This window comes from Marmota flaviventris, chromosome 2 (genome assembly GCF_047511675.1).
Source record: "Marmota flaviventris isolate mMarFla1 chromosome 2, mMarFla1.hap1, whole genome shotgun sequence".
In the NCBI taxonomy this organism is placed as follows: domain Eukaryota; kingdom Metazoa; phylum Chordata; class Mammalia; order Rodentia; family Sciuridae; genus Marmota; species Marmota flaviventris.
This window is the reverse complement of record NC_092499.1, coordinates 7,936,204-7,951,310: the sequence shown is the minus strand read 5'-3', so window position 1 is coordinate 7,951,310 and position 15,107 is coordinate 7,936,204. Positions and strand designations below refer to the sequence as shown.

The 15,107-nt window shown below is 46.2% G+C and overlaps 1 long non-coding RNA gene across 1 annotated transcript; it reads right to left on the bottom strand.

The window, feature by feature from the left end:
* Positions 1 to 7,326: 7,326 nt before the first annotated feature.
* LOC117794883 (uncharacterized) lies at positions 7,327 to 14,773 on the bottom strand. The gene is made up of 2 exons (XR_004618759.2): positions 14,512 to 14,773; positions 7,327 to 7,908 (listed from the first exon to the last, which is right to left on the bottom strand). It is a non-coding gene; the product is annotated as an uncharacterized lncRNA (long non-coding RNA).
* Positions 14,774 to 15,107: the final 334 nt, after the last annotated feature.

Genomic DNA, 15,107 nt, shown 5'->3' with positions numbered 1-15,107 from the left:
TTTCCTCCCTGGCAACAATAGTTCTTCCTTCCTTGGGCACCTGTACATTGTAGGATAGAAGGATGGGTGGATCCACATTTCTTTAGAGGTTTCTTTGCATTTAACCTTTCAAATAGCCCAAATATTAACAAATCATCATTCTGGGGACTTGAAAGTTCCACCAACAGGCTCAGGCTGACTCAGCCACTCTGGTAGAGCATTTTCCTAGCATATGCATGGCCTGGGTTCCATCCTCAACATTGCCAAGGAAGAAGAAGGAGAAGGTCTGAGTTGGGCTTCTGGATAGTCTCATTTGAACTGCACATTTTGTTGAACACTCGTCTGATTGCAGTGTAGGGATCAACTTCCATGAACCTCTGCACACACCCAAACATGGAGGATAACGGATGAAAGCAAGGAGTCAGGGAGAAGGCACAGCAGAGCCATCCAAGGGACTGGAAAGAGAAGTTGGGAAGCTGCTGGGAGCGCAGCAGGGTCTCCTCCTACAGGTCCCCACTCAGAAAATAGGCTCCATTCACCCCCATCTCTGCAGTGAATCTACAGACAAACGTAGGGCACACAGGCAGTGATACCTCTAAGTACATCTTCCTAAATCAGGTACCAGCCAGGAACAAAACAGTGTCTCTCAACTCCTCTTAAAAACTCTCCCTGCCAGATTAAAACCTCCCATTTCAGGGCAGGATGGCTTAGGAAGCACTTGATAATGTCTTCTCTCTCCTCCAAACACCTGGAAATACTAGATGATATATATATATATATATATATATATATATAAATTATCAAATGACTTTGAACTGACTCCAAAGCAAGAAACTATGCAGGAGCCAGTACTGAAGAGGAAACCCAGGGTTCCCAGTGTTTGGTTGCAATGAGGGGATGTGAGCCAGACCAGGCTGCCAGGGAACCCACTGCTCCACCTCTTGGTATCAGAACGTAGGACACAAGCCCACGGACAGCAGGAGGAACACAAGTATAACAGGTATGGGTTGAAGAGTCGGCTGCGTGTTGCCCTCTGTGAACTGGGCTCGAATACCTTACCCCATCCTCCAGAAGCTGATGCCCACCCACAGCCACAGTGAATGGATTAATTCAAACAGAACCACCAAGAAGAGCGGAATCCTCCTTCTAAGTCCCCCAAACGGATCCACAGCAGCAGACTCTGCCCAGCCTAGATGGAGGAAAACTCAACCTTCCCCAGAGGAGAGCTCCCTGCTTAAGAACACGCTGGGAAGAGGGTGCCCACTAAGGTAACGCCCGTCGGAAATGGCTGTGAGCATGAGGGTGTCAAACAGGAGCCATGAGCAGAAGATGGGAAGACTGAGACCCACGGAGTCCTACAAAGCAGGGGAGCTTGAAAGCCACATCCAGTAAGGATGTCCAACACTTGCAAAGATGTAAAGGAATGTCACCATCAAGCAAATAGCAATGGAAAATGGCCAATGAAGGAACCTAGATTTAAAAATGCAATCTTTGAAAAATGTCATTTTGAATATCAATAACTGAGTAAAACAGAAGGCTTGACACAGAAAATGAGAGCAAATTTGGAAAGGGAGGAATGCTAAAGTACATTTTTTTTTTCAGGAGAATGAAGAGATGGAAAATATAAAAGATTTTAAAAGTATAAGTATTCAAACTTCTCTATGAGAAAATCAAGCAGGAAAGAACATGGAATTGCAGAAAAGTAATTTTTGAAGTGTCTACAACTCTGATGTAAAAAGTGAACACAATAGCCAATAGATACAAATAAAATTTATCTGAAAAAGTCAGTTTTGCTTCTGACTTTTCCTATTGATTCTGCATGGAACTTAGAAGGCTGGAGCTCCAGCCAACAAATTGCCAACATGAAGAAGCTTAGAAGCCATTGAAAAGGAAACAAGTCCCTTGTATGTGGTGCCATATCACAGGAGTCATGTCTATCTGATTCTGAGTTTGCTATTGAATGAGAAAAATAAAACACAATGATTTAATCCACTATTTTGAGGGACACTCTATTATTCATGATTGACATAACTTTTAACAAATTCAAAAAGCAGATATTCAGGTATTGAAAGGCAAGGAGAATTCCCTCCACAGATGTTCAATGAGAGACTCATTAACAGAAAACTTCAGGAAGAAAGGAAATTAAGCCAGAAGAAAGAACTGTGGATCAAGAAACAAGAATGAGTAAATTAGTTGATCATAGGTGTTGGAAATGCTGACTCAGAACTGGTTTCATATAATAATCATTATTTTATTATTGCTAATCATTTGTGCATGAAATGAGTTGAAACTAGAACATTAGATGGTCACTGGGAGATGGACAGAGTGGGTGGAATTCAGTCTCTGCCTTGGTTGGCAGGAGAAGGGGGTTATTGGCGTGCTTAGCAATGGGAACTTAGTGGCTGAGGGTAAGGACAGCAGACCCGTTGGTTGGTGTTCCTCCTCTGCACTCTGGATGCCTTCCACTTCCCTGAGACGGTCCAGCTGTGCACACCTGGGACTGAGAGCATGGCCAGAGAGCAGGACCACAGTGTAAAACTACAGCCTTGAGACTCTGCTCTTGGGATGGCTGTGTGGACAGGGAAGAGGTCCCTGGAGATGACTGTCACCTTGTGACCACAGGCCAACTGTCACTGACTCCATCATTGAAAAGCCGTGTGACTTGGATAGTTCCCGTTACTTCTCTAAAGTTGTTCCCTGCTCTTCAGTGGGCACATGGGTGCTCTCTCCCCTTTATGTGCAGCTTTGCCGACGGTGACGCTCGAGAGGTACCTTACTAACGTGCCTAGCTATTTTTATGTGCAAAGACCTTTTCCAATCTAAAAGGAAACTTTCCCCAGAAGAAAGCCAACTATTTGCTTGTGTCCTGACTTTTGTGTCTTCCTCTTTTTTTAAATTCATTTTTTATTTATATATGACAGCAGAATGCATTGCAATTCTTATTACATGTATACAGCACAATTTTTCATATCTCTGGTTGTATACAAAATGCATTCACACCTATCTGTGTCTTCATACATGTACTTTGGATAATGATGTCCATAACATTCCCCCATCATTTCTAACCCCATGATGAAGCACATACACCATGAACTTTGCCAGAATCACCCACATTTGTGACAACTGAGAGGATTCATTGGCAGAGGCACCACGACTTCCTCTAAAGGAGAAAGAAAAGTCAGGTCCTCCCAAGGTCTAGAAGAATCCGCCCTGGGTTGTGTGAGGATGAGGGTGAGTCACAGAGAATATGCATGGCCCACAGAGGGCTGGGTGCGGCCTCTCTGGCACACGGATGGGCTCGCTGTCTGGCTGTACCATGAAGAGAGGCTCGGAGGACCTTTCTCCCTCCTCTTCATTTTTCCTGCTGACACATCCCTTATTTAAAGTGACACAAATTCCACTCACTGTCTTTGAGAATGATTGTCTGGGGGAAAAAAAAAAAAACAGCTTGTTTTACTTTCTGTACTTTAAATCCTCCTAATCCACTCTCGCTTGGCCGGGAGTGCCTCCTGGTATAGAGAAGTTGCTGGCGCCGACTCCTGCCACCCCTGCCCACCCCTGCCCACCCCTGCCAGCCGCAGGCCAGACTCATGCTTCTGGTGGGGGAGGGGGCTCCTGACCCTCCCGAGTCCATCAGGAAGACTCCTGGCCGCCGCAGGCTTGGTCAGTTCCCTGAGCTCCTGGTCCTCCTCTTTGTTCCTGCTGCAGGAACAGCCAGGTCCCTGCTCCCTGTGCATGGGAGGGGGGGGGGGTCCTAGAAGGCCCCTTCTCCGCGCCCTCTGATTTCCCTGTGGAAGTCTCTGGCAGGGTCTGTAATTCCTCCCTTGACCTAGCTGGACTCTCTTATGTTGGGCCGTTGACTCAGTTCCTACCTCTTAGCTTCTCCAAGAGAAAGTGCTCGCTGTCACAGAGCTCCACTCAGTCCTTACAGGAACCCACAGAGCAAAAGGCTCTCACACTCAGGCATGGTGGTTCCTGAGGGGTGAGTGAAACCTTCCCACCCCTCCTGCCATGTTGTCCATCTTCAGAGGAGCGAGGCTGAGGCTGCACCACATGCTTCCCATCACAGGAGCAGACTTCAAACAGAAGGCTGACCGACCCAAGGTGCCCAAATGATGTGCATAGCAACATGTCTGCATGGAGTCCTCTGTGGCTAAGGGCAACTCCAAGCACGTGGCCATTTCTGCGCCAGTGTTATTTTTGAACGCCACGCCTGCTATCTAACTGCAGTTAGAGAAGACCAACCCTGCTGCCCACTCACCATGTAGACAGGGAAGATGAGACACCAGGAAGCTAAGGTCTGGGGGCCCCCAACCTAGCAAGGTGAACCCAAGAGATCTGACCGATGGGTCCATGAGTTAGCCAAAGTTCTTCCCCTGCTGTGCAGGGCCGTGTGTAGGATCCTGGGCCCACAGCCACCTGCTCTGATGGATACAGGTCCCATTTCCTCTATGTTTTTACACACACACACACGTTGGGTCTTTCTGTGAGTTTTGCATTTGTGAATGCAACCAACTACAAATCAAAACTCTTTCCTCCTTCAAAACTGTGTCTGAACTGAATGTAGATGTTTTTCTCTTGCTGTCTTTCAATTAATAATACAGTAAAGCCACTGTAGCAGGTACAATATATTAGGTATTTTTAAGAACTCCAGAGATGTGGGAGGATACAGGAGGATGTGTCTAGATTATATGCAAACACTATGCCATTTTATATCAGGGGTTCAAGCATCTGTGGATTTGGGGTCAGGAGCAGAGCCCGGGAGACTTCTGTGTGAGCATCTGGGGTTGGGCACTGGACCTGTTCCCACTCCCAGGGCCCTTCTCCAGAGGGTACAGTTAGGAACGGTGTTTCATCCAACTTTGTAGAACCCTGGACTCTATTCTGGGGCACCTTGGAAAGAGGAGGAACCAAGAGTCCCTTCCCCACCAGAGGCTGTAGTGCATGTGGCTTCAGGACCCAAGAGGAGGTGGCCTCTGGCAGGTGAAGGCCAGGTGAGCTGCTCAGGTGCTCTGGGAAGCCCAATCACCTGTGCATGCTTCTCCCTCTGTCGTCCAGGGAAAGGGCCAGACTCCAGCCTCTGCTCCCCCTGCCTCAGCCCAGGTCTTCAGACGCCTTTCATAGTGCAGGGAGAAGGCATCGCGTCGCCCAGTCAACCTTTGGGGAGTTAGGGACGGCATCCAGAAACACTGGCCTCACACAGGGGCTTCTGCAGTTTAGGCCAGAGAGGATGGGAGGATGCACAGGCCACGGCTTAAAAAAGAAAGACACAGACACGTCTGGGAAATGCGAAGCTCTGGAAGGGTTGGCAGCTGACGAACCAGGAGAAGGAAGACAGAGAGAGGCTTCTGGGGAGAGCAGAGGCACCAGGCACAAGGACATCAGATGCAGGATGCGAAGGTGTCTCAACTGAATCTGGGAGTGGCAAAGCCACGGGGGACTTTTGAGCAAGGACACTGGCATCACTGAATCCACAGGTTTTGAATGCAGTGTGTGGTTAGTGGGAGAGAGTCACTCCAATGTTCCACAGCAGAGTGAGGGGAGCACAGTCTACAGGAAGAAGACCGTGAATGCTCCCACCAAGTGGAAATGATAATGTTTTAGGATATGGAAATGCTGGTCACCTGGATCTGGCCATTGTACCGTCTCTATGTATTCTAAATTATAAGACTACACCCAATAAAGTTCAGATGTTATATGTCAACTAAAAATATATTTTGAAAAAAATAAATAAAATAAAAAAAATAGACATAATATGTGGCATAGGCTTGAGGGAAGCATCTCTCCTTCCTCCACTACTTAGAGGCCAGTGATTTGGACATTTCAAAGGTCAAAGCTCCAGGTGAGGAAGCCCAAACCAGAAAACAGGTGGTGGGGAAGGAGATGTCAGGGAGGCACTGAGAGAAGTTTCTGAGGGTTGCTTTCTCGATGTAGGGATGGAGGGAGGTGGCAAATCAGAAACAGTAGGTACAGATGGGTACAGAAGGGACACACAGATCTGACGAACCTTAGAACAAAAAGCTGAATTGACAGATGATTCAAGCTGACATTCGCTGAGCTTCCCCGAGGGTTGGATGCTTTCTGCGTGTACCTTCCTGCTGCACCCCAGCACGTCAGGGGGTCCATGACTTGACCAGAGCCCCACAAGGGGAAGTAGCAGAAACCAGGATTCAAACTTGGGGTTTCAAAGCCACACCCTTAGCCCCCTGCTATTGCTGCTACCAAGCATAGCTGAGCAGATGTTGGTTTCAGGGGCTCGGTGGCCATGCCAGGGATCCCCACCGTCCATCATGTTGGGAGCACCAAATTCAGAATTAAAGAAGAGGCAGCTAGACAGATCTGGTCGCTTTTCTACAATTGTAACAGCGGTAGGGAAACCAGTATGATGAGCTCTTAGAGAAGGCCTGAGGGTCTGGCTATGTAGAATCTGTCCACTCTTTCCTAAGCTAAATTATTGACTAATTCACATAGATTATTCATTGGGTACCTCCTATGGGCCCAGGCCTGCTGTCAGTCTCAGGCCAGAGAGTAGGGGCTTTCCTGCACAGATTTAATAAATGTCAACTCCCATAAAGAACATAAAACTCCGCATATTCTACTGTATAGAACAGACACACGTGTTACCTACACAAGACAAACTTATAACTTACGCCACCTTAAATGAGCCCATAGAAGGTGTAAGAGGTGAGGACAGACACAAGGCCCCTCCCTGTTAAAACCATTACTGATTCTCTGCAGCCCTGCAGACAGAGTATGCTTCATTCCCATTCCCTCTTGAATCTCTAAGTTCTTGGAAGATTCAAATGTGCAGACAGGTGAAATGTAGATAATTCTTGATGCCACCAAGGATGAATGGATGGCTAATAAAATCTCTTTGAAAATCACCAACGTATGTCTAGAAATGTCCACCATGACAATGTGGACAGTGGAAGGCAAAGACCACTTAATTATCTCTGCCGACTGATAAAACTAATCCAGATTTTATTCTCACATGGACTCTGATGAAAAAAATTCTCACATGTGATGAACCTAATGGATATTTTCTTGTACAACTTTTGCTCTTGTCTAAATGATAGCAGATATCTCGCTGTCCCTGCGCCAAGTTTATTTGTGTGCATGCTTCCAATTGGCAAGCTCCTTAAGAGCTGCGACCCTCTTCCAGGAAGGGAAGGAGGCAGGAGCTGTAAAAGTAAATAACCTGATATTACCACCAGGCTCAGCCACTTGGTTCTGGTGTGATCTTGGGCAAATCACTATCCTCTCTGGACTTCAGTTTCCAATATGTCAGTAGGATCAGCAAAACCCAGCTCAAAGGTGGGTGGTAAGGGTCAAATGAAATAATACAGGTTAAGTCCCCAGAATCATTTAATCTTGACTTTTCATGGAAATACAGTGGGTTGCAAATTTGAATAGAAAACAATGAAATTCAATGCAGATAAAATATAATTTGGATTATCTATGATAAGAGCCTTGGAGGATCTGGGAACATTCATGAACCCTACGAAATTGTCTGCAACATATTTACCAGTGGGCGTATTTGCATTTTCCTTCTGGAAAGAGAGCCCCCTGATTTCATCATGCAAGAACCCCTTTAAGCCCAGAGGGCCACCCCCTGCAGAGAGTGTAGCTCACAACCAGCACGAAAATCCCTCTGCCTGAAGTCCATTCTTCCCAAGGCCACTTTATTTCGTGGTCAAGCCAGATGGACACAATGGCCTGCTCCTTTCTCCTGGACCTGTGACTCTCTGGTAGGCATATTCCCTATATTCCTTCCTGAGAGCTCAGGGATGACCCGAAATGCTATTGTCCCTTGGAAGTTCACCTTCTTCTTCTGTCCATCTTCTTCTCCTCCTCCCGCTCCTTTCGCGGGTCTTGATCTCCAATGAACACTCTGGAATTTACTTTAGCATCACTCCTGAAGACCCTGACCTGTGAGAGAAATCATAAGAGAATCGGAGCATTAGGAGAGAATGGAAGCTTTTGACAGCGTTCTGAGAAAGTAAATATGATTATCAGGGTCAAGTTCAGTAGAAAGGGCAAGAGAAGGGCAGAAGCCAATCAGCGGGACTATCATCCAGCCCACGGGGCTCCTAGAAACCAGTTTTGCGAGACTAAGAGGGAAACATTGGGTTAGATATTTGATAAGTCATCGGGGTATAAAAAAGAGGAGATAACTAGTTAGAATCCTTCTTTGGAGGCAAGAATGCTGAAGGAGGGGGTGGGTAGGTCACAGGGTCAAGGGAGACCTGAGCGTCTTGATCCTCCATGGAGATAATTTTCAAAAATCCTTTCTTACAAACCACATGTTCCCCTTCAGACAAACGTCTGAAAGACCTTGGCAAGAACAAGCTTTCAAATCTCCCCCAAATTATTAAGTCAAGTAATGGGTTTTTAGAACATAAGAAGTTCAAAAGGCTGTCAGGTTGGAGCCAGACAGCTGAGGAATGTACATGGCCCTCAGAGGAGGTGCACAGCCATTAGTGTGTATCAGGTGGCCCTTATCAGAGGGCCCCATCGGCCAGTCAAAGGACAGGTTATTATGTGTGCCAGGTTGCTCAGAATTGGCCCCTCCGAAGTTAACTGAGAGCAGTGGGCCCAACCCTCCTCCCAAACCCTTGTTCAAACACAGCACAGGACTCTGTGGTTAAGGAAGGAAGGCAAAGCTGAAAGAAGATTCTACATGGTGATGAAGCAACTGGTTGCTGAGTCACAAGAAGCCACAGTCCTGTCTCTGCAGTTCCTACACCACTCTGGACAGCAGCCTTTCTAGGGACAAGACTCTGCCCTATCAGGAGGAAACTTAGTTGGACCATATACACCATCTTGCCTTGGTGCCTTTCATGTCTTTGAGACATACCAGAATTCTCTAAATGATGTTAGGTCATAGACGCTTCAGAATGCAAAGACACCAGTGGCCTCTGTGATAAGTTGATAAAACAGACAACTAGCCAGTCTGTGCTGAAGAAACTGCACTTCAGACTCAAAGAGCTGACATCACAGGGGGACCATATTTGTGTCCTCTGTTGACTTCCCTCACCTACAACCCAACGTGGCCGCCATCTTGTTTTCCTGGCGTCATGAATGGTGGCCTCAGGGAATTTCATGCCCATAAAAGACACTGAAGCACACACATCACTTTCAGACTCCTCTTTAGCTATCGGACCATCCCCTCAAGGCCTTCCCACTTTGTCTTCTCCTGGGACAATGGTCTATAACATTGGTCAAGTCCTCTCTGGGCTTCAAGACAAAGAGGGTGAGTGAAAACATTATCTGATACTTTAGTGCTTGACAAACACTAACAAGTCTAAGATTCTGGGTGCAAATGGAAGGAACTGCATGTTATACAACTAATAATGACATCTTTTGCCTCCCTGAGACAGAGATCTAATCTTTTCAAGATATTCCACAGAAAGCAAGCAATCGTGTTGATGACTTACAATACTAAATTGGTGAGAGGGGTGATGAGATCTGAATGGCTTTTTAGAATTTTTACAAAGTACTTTCACATTCCTTTAACACTCAAACTACCACAGACAGCCCAGATACCTACTTTATAGGCCAGATCTCACTGAGGCTACTGAAAACTGAGAGAACCTCTTTCCAGGAATAGCTTGTCCACACAGGATCCCAGACTGTTCCGATTGCTGCTCTGGGGCTGCTCTCAGAAAATACATTTTTCAAAAGCATCCGGTGTAATTATCACCTAAGCAAACTTTGCAAAGCGTGGTCCAAGAACAGCTGCCAATGTGCACATTTTCCAAGATGGAAGCTTCCTTCTTTAAAATCTCCCAGAACTATTAAACTTCCATGGAAAGGAAAAATTTAAAATGTGCAATAAACAGCCTCATTAAGGAGGCAAAGACCTGGGATCCTGGCAGAGTGGAGGCTGTGGAGTGGCTTCTCCCAGGAGCGCCCTGCCCTGGTCCAGCGGCCAGCACACACGGAAGCCTCGCAGCCCGGGGCACTCACTCTGGAGCACACAGTGGTTGGGTTTGTAATTTATAATGTGAGGCCAACCAACAAATTCTATTATTCAAACATGTGGAGCAAACCCAAGGAGAGGAGTACTTTAAACTAATCTTTTGCTCAGAAGCGACATTTGCAGCTCTTTTCACTTACTTTTCATTATTTCTCCACAGGGGAACCGTTTCCAGGAATTATTATGTTAAGCAGTATATTAAAAAATGAGTCTTGGTATTTTTTGCAATAAATAACAGTTCACATTTATTCGGAGAACAGAAATGCTCACCAGAACTTACTTCCATTGTCTGCCTTAAGAAGTAAGGACTTATTAGGAACCATCTAGAATCATGTCCTAGGAGTTTGAGCAATAACCCAAGCTCTGAATGATTTTGGTGAGCATTCCCTACACGCTGACCCCATGCAGGATGCTGGGGATACAAAAAGAAATATAACCCAGGCCTTTCCACCTATAAGCACATAGTAGGTGCTCACAGAGATCCCTGCAAAATAGAGAGCAATAGCACTTGCAGTCAGAGTGGTGGGAACCGGCTCATAGTTAACCTCAGTTTCCACATAAGTAAAATAAGAATAGTGTCTGTCCTTCAGGGTCTTGGGAATGTGGTTGTGAATAACGAGTCCAAGTGCAAGAACATGGAGGCTTCTGACTGAGCACTTACAGCTGAAGCCACCACTTGTGCTGGCAGAGACTGAGGTGGGCAGGGGAGGAGGAGGTCCAGAGCCATCAGGAGGGATGAGTTCAGGGGTGCCCTGACTGCAGGCTGCCAGCACAGGAAGCTGGAAACAAGCTCCTACGAGAGGATGACTTCTATCATGTTCCGTGGGCCATATTTGGCTTTCTAGGTTGGTCCTGAGTTGGAAGTGGGTCGGGGAGAATTAGAGAAACCGGCAGTCAGTGACCTATCCCTGGGCATCCTGTGTTGATTGCTGCAGAGATGTACGCCAGCCTTCTGTGGTCCTAGGGGGTGTGTCCACACACGTTCAGCCTCTCGGGGAGACGCACGCGGTGAACACATTTCTCCATGGCTCCATCAGAGGACCAAGGAACACATGTGAAACAGAGGTACCAAGGCTTTAGAAGCCCAGAGAAAGCAGTTACCCACCCTACTCCAGAGTCTGAAGGGTCTGGCCTTTTGTGGAGGCTGCCAGTCGCAAGCAAGACTTACGGAGACAAGAAAGAGGTGGAGATGCTACAGAGTGAGGGCACAGCAGGGCCAAGGGCAGAGTCGGGGCAGGACTCCGGTGGTGGCTGTGCTCTAGGACCCACGTGAAGAGCCAAATGGAAGGGAAGACAGAGCCAGAGTTTGGGAAGGGAAGGAAAAGAGAGGGACAAGCTTAGTGCAAGTTTGAGTTTTGTAGCTATAGGGACAGAGCTGGCCACACGAGAAAGTCCTGTCCTAAATCAAGGAAACGGTGGCAATGAGAAGAATCCATCACCTTCTCAGAGCCTGGCCAGTGTGTGTTGCTAACAGCCCAAGCCTGTTGCTCAGAGAAGGATAACCTCGGTTTCCTCAGGTCGCAGCCCTGGACTCTTGGTACTCAGGTGGACTGGCTCAAAAACACTGCAGCCGCCCTAGTCCCGTGCACTGCCAGAAAACCGTGCCGTGAAAGACTCCCTTCTCCCCAGGTGGGCTGAACTCAAGCTTATGGGTGTTGCAGAACTCAAGCTTCAAATTTGAAATTTCTTTGACTTATTGTCTAATCACACACATGTTCAGTTGCTCAGTAGGATGGGCGGATCCACACTGGAGGGGGTGGCACTCAGGGCTGCGTCTTGTAGTTGGTTGGGGGCTCTCAGCCTCTCTCTTGCCTACAGTCTGGGGCCTGAGCTATTTATCTTGCCCCCTTTACACCTTTACATGCTACTCACTCACTCACTGGATATTTGCCCAATTTTTGACTTGGTGGTGCCATCAAAACTGCAGCCTGGTTACTAACCCCTGTGATGTCACTGGAAGATCACTAAAGCAACTTTCTGAGGATGAATGAGCTCCCACACAGCTTCCTAGGGATTGAAAACGTGCTGGTCCCGGGACTCCTTTCTTCTTGAATCCCATTCATCAGTGGCCACAGTCCTCACATAGACTTGATGTGGTTCTGCCTAGACTTAGGGGCCATTTTTATGAGCAAGTTTATTTCTGAAAGACAGAGTGTTGCCATGCTTATAAATAAGATCTGTGAGGACATCACATGGGCCCTTTCCCAAAGAATAGTGTCCTGTGTGGGAACCTGCCTGCCCATCCACTGGCCTTCACCCATGGTCCTGACACTGCATGGATGAACCTGCCATGAGCCTTGTCCTGCCTTGTATCACTTAGGTTATAACCTCCTCCACTGAAGGGAGTCGTCCATTACTTTGACAAGTGTCCATCAGGCACCTCTGAGGGGTCCAGTACCCCTCTAGGTTCTAGGCAAAAAGCCACAATAGTCAGATGCAACACTCCTTCTGTGGGATGGTGAGCTGGAGACACAGATGATGAACAGGTGGAGAAGCCCAAGCAATGTCCAAGAGAGGCCCTTGCTACTGAGGGAGACTAGACCACCTGAGGAGAGAGGACTTCTCTAAGGAGATGGCCTCAACCATGTAAGAGGAAGAGGCCACAGACCTGAAGGGAGCTAGGAGTAGCCATGAAGAGGACCGAGGTATGAACTGCATCAGAGTAGAGAAGAAAGCCACAGTCTGAGGCCTGGTGGGCAAGAGGAGCATCAACTTAACAGGAGTTTGGAGGGTGAGGGTGGAGAAGAGCAGAGAGATCAGAAAGCAAAAAGGAGTTTGAATATCCTTCTAATTGCACTGGAAGCCATGGGAGATTTTAAGGCAGGAAAACATTACAATCCAAAGTATGTTTCAGAAAGATCATTGGATTGGCTGGGTAGAATCAGGGCAGGACCACCCAGTGCTGAGAGAGCATCTGAATGGCTTTTTCCATGGCCAAGTTAATGACTAGGCTGAGCTGGAAACAGCGGGGAAGACAGAGAAGTGGACAAGGTCGGAGCCCATTTGGAAGCTCTGGGTTAGCAAGTCTTATGTATATGTGTACGTCCAGGGCTTTGCATGGTACAGCATGCACAGTGGGTAATCAATAAGTGTGGATTTATTTGGGATGTGTTGGACTGAATTAAACTGAAGAAAGATACACTGATTGGGCCAGTCAAATGTGAGTTTATCTTTAACTTAAAATTTTAACATCAAGCACTTTGGATAAAAGAGAAGCCACTCTTTTTCACTCTGCAGGAAGTTCAGATCTAAATCATATTCAAACCCCTCATATATATTATGTATATGCATATATCTAACAGCACTTATCTGATCATAAAAGGGCCCTTTAAACAAAGCTGCCAGTACTGCATATAACTTCCATTTCCAGCTGAATTCATTTCAACACTGGACAGATACCAAGTCAGGAAGGAAAACTAGAAGAAAGTCCTACGGCCACATCCTCACCAGGTCCTCATGCCATCCAAACCCCCAGAAGGAGGAGATAAACTACACTTTCTAAATTAGTTCTCCTTTTTGAGATATAGAGAACTTTGAAATCAAGAGATTGGCGGACTGGCCAAATCAAGCTATAAATTGGCAAAATCACCTATGCATTCTATTGAAAAATAGGTTGATACAAGGATTTGGCTGAGGACCCAGGAATATTTGACAGCCAGTTTCTGCAGAGAAAGAAATATGCACAAAGGATTCTAATTAAGGGAAAAAAAGTGCCACTTGATTAATCTCTGAACCTGGATCCAAATATATAGTACAGAGAACTTATATCATTTGGGGTAGCCATTCCCTAATGAAGCTATGCCAGGTACTATCTGCTGTGTGGCATTGACCTGACCCCAAGTTCATTTACATGTAGCAGATTATAAGACCAAGGAGTTAAAAGTAAGATAATGCCATGACATAGAGCTAGGAAGTTTCAGATCTGGAATCTGATTCCAAGCGTGTGTTCCATCTGATTCACTGTACTTTCCCTAAAAACTAAAAGTGGTGTTGTACCACCCCCAAATCATAGCCCAATACCATTCCAAGTAGTTCTCCCATAAAAGCTGACAGAGATGGGGTTTAATGCTGAGCCTATTGGGAAGAATGTGAGGCCTCCCACCAGCATCTCAGCAGGCAGATGTCCTGAGTTTCACTCTCCTGTCCCTGGTCACCCACCCAGAAGATGGAAGAGCACTTCCAACATTTCAAGGAATGTTAGGATATTCTGAGAAAAAGGGAGCTCACCTTCACTCTATGCTATTTAAGAAAATGATGGCTGACCAATTTATGATTTCCACTGTCATTAAAGGAAACCCGTGGGAACATCAACCCTAGATTTCTCTGCGTCTCACCTGCTCCAGGACAGCTCATGTGGAATGCCTGCATGCCCACGCATCTTGTGTAAACTTGGACTTCTCCACCTCCAACACAGGAGAAGAAGGCAGGCAGGCAGAAACTAAGGAAGAATGAAAGAAGAAGCGAGGAAGGGGAGGATGGAGAGAAGGGCATGGAAAAAGGAAGGACTTGACTTCGATCTCTTTCGATAATAATCAAAAGCTCATTTAACTCACCTTGATTGACACTCAGCTGGTAGCAGACCCTGTGCCTGGTTGCCCCCATGGAGACTTATAGATGACACCACCTCCAAAAAAAAAACACACAGAAGGAGCTGGGGTAGGGCCACATTGTATTGGGATGATTTTCCTGAAATTGAGAGTCCTAGCATACATACCCTGTGCGGCTGATCATTTTTCATAAATTCCCATTGTTTCATTTGCTCGACCCTAAAAAGTTATTGTGTTTTCTCCACTCCCACCCCATCCAATAAAATAAAACTAATATCATGGTGTCATTTGAAAATATATTTATGTTTGTTTTCCCTATAAAAAGAGATAATAATGTTATGTTCCAATAATATTAAGTTGCAATGTTATTTGCAAGATTGCAGAGCTTTTAATTTTTTGATTATTTCCACAGTGGGAGTTTCAGCTCAATTTCGATGAAGACACTTCTATCTGTTTCGGTTATTTTTTTATTACAGCTAGAAGCAACAATAATTGCCTTTAGTGTAGGAAAACATCACGGAGGAGACAATTGTTGTCCCCAAAGAATAAGATCATCAGGGCGAATTTTGATGTAAAAAATTTGTAAATTAATTGCAGAGTCC